This window comes from Carlito syrichta, unplaced genomic scaffold (genome assembly GCF_000164805.1).
Source record: "Carlito syrichta isolate Samal-C Ts95f unplaced genomic scaffold, Tarsius_syrichta-2.0.1 Scaffold73074, whole genome shotgun sequence".
Classification (NCBI taxonomy): domain Eukaryota; kingdom Metazoa; phylum Chordata; class Mammalia; order Primates; family Tarsiidae; genus Carlito; species Carlito syrichta.
Window position 1 is genome coordinate 51,130 of NW_007017170.1, and position 4,938 is coordinate 56,067.

The following is a 4,938-nucleotide window of genomic DNA, read 5'->3' on the forward strand; positions in this document are numbered from 1 at the left end:
GGGCTCAGGCAACCCACTCACCTCAGCCTCCCAAAGGCGCGGGATTACAGGCTGAGCCACCGAGCCCGGCGGAGACGTGATTTTAAACTGTAGACAAAAAGAGACAGCCATGGGGGTCATTGCCAGGGACATGGAGACTCCATATAGTTTTCTGGACTGACTTAAAATGCTTACGCCACCTCATCCAGAGAGGACAAAGCTTAAGAGTGAATGTTCCAGAGCCTTCCAGAGTGTGGTGTGGGAGAGGGACATGGGGAGTGAGGCAAAGGCCGGGGTTTGGTCGGGCTGCTGCAGAGCTGCTGCTGAGCAGCGGTGCCATATAGACAGTCAGCCTTGGTGCCTCATCTGTGAAATGGGCACAAAAGCATGCATACTAATTAAGCAGAGATGATCTCCAGAAGAACATCTGGGGAAGGAAAACTGAGGTTAAGAAGTCAGAAGGAAACTTACTTGTTTTCACTGTATATTCTATTAGTTTGACCTTTTTATCATGCATGCTAAAATATTTTAAATGTAAGTTTAGTTTGATTTAATTGTAATAATACCCATATAAATAGCATTAGTACCTATGTCAAGGGATATATATTGAGTAAAAACACCTAAGGTCTGTAAAAAGCCTTCAGCAGAATCAAGGGCAACATAAGGGTTAGTTTTACACAAGAATGAAGGAGGGAAGGACCTGAAAGACCCTCAAAGAATCCTCATACTATGAAGAAGGGCCTTGAGGCCCAGCATAAGCAAGTATTTATGAAATCTTTAGTCAATGACTACAGGTTATTACAAAACAGTAACTAGAGGTGGACTGGCTTTGCTCACGATAGTAATATATTAGATGTGAGCAAGTGACTGAGTGATAGGGTGCAACTCCTCACTGAGACCTGAAGACACTGTGGTCCAGAGAGGCAAGCGACTTGCCCAGCGGCACACAACCAGTGAGCAGCCAAGCAGCTGCGCCTCCTAATTCCCCATTCTTTCATACCACACTGACTAGAGAAGAAAATGCAACTGTCTTGAAAAGCAGAAGGACAAGCAACAGAAGGAGTAGGAATATGTGAACTTCCTTCTCGGCACTTGACTTCCTTAACTTTCCTTCCACCACCTCCCTGCAGCCCCTGTCCTTGGCCATGCACTCAACACTTTGCAGCAAGCCCTCTGTGTCTCCCAGAGAAGGCTCCTCTCTTTCTGGTGTTCCTGTGTTATGTAACAGCTGAGCTGACCCCAGCTGATCCCTCCAACCTAACCACATCGTTTACCTTCAAACCTGGACATCTGGAGTCTTCTCAGTTCTGGAAACTTGCCAGAATCCAAGGTCTCAAAGAGTGAATCTGATGTCGGACAGCGGGAAACACCCCATTCTCTGCCCCCAGCTCTCTTATGGAATCTAATTCAAACCAGGGTCGGGTGTGAAGGGCATCTCAGGGGAAGATCTGATCCTAGCTAATACCTGCCTCTTCTAAGAAGCTTATCAGGGCATTGTACAAGTTCTGGGTCCCAGTGTCTCTGACAGAGCCTGAAGGGGTGGCCCTCCCTCAGGGACACAGTGGGCTCATCATGAGCCCCCAAGCCAATATGGTTATTGGGCAGATTTCTCCAATTTGTTTCTAAGCCATGGGGATGAGAGGGGGTTCAGAATTTTCACACTGAGGTGGTAGAAAGCTTTGGAAAGATCCAAAAGTTGATCTGAGGAAACCAAGAGAAAGTGCCTGGGGCTTAAGAAATCAGAAGACCTTGGGTAGCACTGGGCTCTACTTGCCACTGTGCGACTCTACATGTGATCTAAATGAAAATGTGTGGATAATAATACCTGTCCTACCTGTCAGTAAGGTGGATGTAAGAACCAAAATAACAAACGAGGGATGGATGTGGTGGCTCATGCCTGTAATCCCAGCACTTTGAGAGGCCGAGGCAGGAGGATCGCTTGAGCCCAGGAGTTCAAGACCAGCCTGGGCACCATAGCCAGACCTCATCTCTACAAAACAAAATAGAAAAATTAGCCAGGTGTGGTGGCACACACCATAGTCCCAGCTACTCAGGAGGCTGAGGTGAAAGGATCACTTGAGCCTACGAGGTTGAGGCTGTGGGTGAACTGTGATTGTGCCACTGCACTCCAGCTAGGGCAACAGAGAGACTCTGACTCAAAAAAAAAAAAAAAGAGAGAGGCATTGTGAAGAAAATACTACGCAAAGATTAAAGATTTTCACAGATGAAATATGTTTTACTGGACTTAAAGGCCCTTTGGGAAGAGGGCACTGGTGGATCTCCCCAGAGCAGGCCAGGTTGTCCACGCTACCCTGCATCTCCTGCACTCCAGCCCACAACTTGGAGCTGATTGATGGGGGGGGCTTTCATCTCATGACCCCACTCAGTGACCTGGAATGTCATTTTAGGCATTCCGCCAACTCTGCCCAACATCACGGACAGCCCTCTTCTCCCTCCCTGTCTCCCCCAGGTGGCACGCTGCTTCACAAAACAGCAGGTGGCCCTCATGGCCCCACCTCTAGCTGCTTCATCCTAAATGGCCTGGAGCTGTAGGAAGCTGACCAGTTCCCTCTGCCGAAGCCCACAGCAATGCCATCCTGTGGAAGAGCAAGTTTCGTCCCAGGCATCCTGGGGTCACGCTGGATGTTGGAGGCCTGGGATGGGGCCGGGCTCTGCTAGCAGCACGTCCTAACCTCTGAGTTGTTGTGGGTAGAAACAATGTCGGTGCTTGCCCTTCTCATGCCAGCTTCTAGTAGTCTCAATCTGGCCCAGAAAGAAGAAAAAAGGAACACATTTCACAAGGTGGAATTATGCATGCTCTCCAGAATAATTTATTTTTACATTATTTATGCAATATAAAAAATTCAGGGGGCTGGGTGCAGTGGCTCGTGCCTGTAATTCCAATACTTTGGGAGGTGGAGGTGAGAGGATTGCCTGAGCCCACAGGTTTGAGACCAGCTTAGGCAACTTGGCGAGACCTCGTGTCTACAATAATTCAAAAAATTAGCTGGGCATGGTGGTAGGTGCCTGTAGTTCCAATTACTTGGAAGGCTGAGGTGGAAGGATCACCTGAGCCCAGCAGGTCACGGCTGTGGTGGCCATGAGCATGCCACTGCACTCCAACTTGGGCTCCGACAAAAAAAAAAAAAAATTCAAGGAAGAAGCAAATGCCCAGGAAAGTGATTCCTTTCTCTCACATGTTCACAAACGTTGCAAGGAGTTCTTCCTAGGGTCCAATCTGAGTCTTCCTCCTGAGGATATATCCAGTTGCCTCCTTCTCATTCTCATGAGATCATGGCACACTGAGATTCAGTGGTTGTAGAAAAGTTGGCCTCAACCCAAATGGAAGCAACATCTGTACTAGCCTTGTGAGTTTGGACGTGTTATCTAACTTCTCAGGGGCCTGTAAGGTGGTAACAGCATTATCTGCTGGAAAGGGTAGCTAAGAGGACTGAGTGAATTACTATAAACCACAGGGACAGTCCCTGGCAGCATGGTGGTTGTTCCTGCTTCTGAAGATGCTAGATTGTGTAAGAGGTGGCTGGTCCCAAGTTCTGTTCTTGGAAAACTGCTATCGATTAGTGCAGTCACCTGCTGGTGTGCACATTTTCACTCACAGATGGATCCCAAGAACACAGGGCTCCTGCCTGTCTTACTCACCACCAAACTCCCAGAGTCCAGAACAGTGCCTGACACTCAACAGAGGTGTTCAGCAAATAAATACATTTGTCGACAGTCTAAAAAATTGTATCCCAGTGAGAGAGATGGTCAGAGACAGACCACTGAGCTACATGTGAATGAGATGGGTGAGGGCCCCTCAAAGGGCTCACAACCTTTCAAGAGCAGTGCCTGAGAAAGGCAACACCAAGGAGAGGAGGCCGATCTGCTTTGTTTGACAAAGTTGCCTCGTTTCACACCCTCCCCTAGAAGAGGGCAGAGGGACAGCTGGGGCAGATTTGGCTTGGATCCTCACAATAAAATCAAGGGCTGAGGAAGGCAGAGCTTAGAGGCTTGGCAGAACGGCAAGGCCTTTCCCACCTTCTCAGAACAGAAGGAAGAAGGAATGAGGCTTTTCATCTGATGGGGAGGGTTTGTGGCAGAGGCTGGTTTATTCCATGGTTGCATGGTGGAACATTGACAAGACATGGCAGGAGTTGCAAATTCAAATGCCTTTGGGGCCTGAGTAGATAAAAATAAGTTGTATCAGGCCCATTCAAAGTGAGTGGGAGCTGGGTGTGGTGGTTCACGCCTATAATCCCAGCACTTTGGGAGCCCGACATGAGAGGAATGCCTGAGCCCATGGGTTTGAGACCAGCCTGGGCAACTTGGTGAGACCTCATCTATACAATAAATCACAAAATTAGCTGGGCATAGTGGTGCATGCCTGTAGTTCCAGCTACTTGGAAGGCTGAGGTGGAAGAATTGCCTGAGCCCAGAAGGTCGAGGTTGTGGTGGCCGTGAGTGTGCCACTGCACTGCAGCCTGGGTGACAGAGTGAAATTCTGACTCAAAAAAAAAAAGTGAGTTGGGTGGCCAAGTGGGGTGGCTCACACCTATAATCCCAGCACTTTGGGAAGCCAAGGTGGAAGGATTGCTTGAGCCCAGGAGTTTGAAAACAGCCTAGGTAACATAGCAAGTCTTCATCTCTACAAATAAACAATTAGCTGGGTGTGGTAGTATGTTCATGTACTCCCAGCTACTTGGGAGGCTCAAGCAGAAAGATTGCCTGAGCCCAGGAGGTTGTGGTAATCATGATTGTGCCACTGCAACTTTGCTGCATTTAGTAGAAAGTATTATATATATAATATGCATACACACATACAGAAAGATAATTTTGCAAAACAAATGTAAAAATGGCTGTAATTCTGTCACCAATAGAAGTAGAATGAACAAAAACAGCTCACTGGTTTCAGCCACTGCCTGAAAAAATATTGAGGCAGGGAGATATGGATGGTGACTT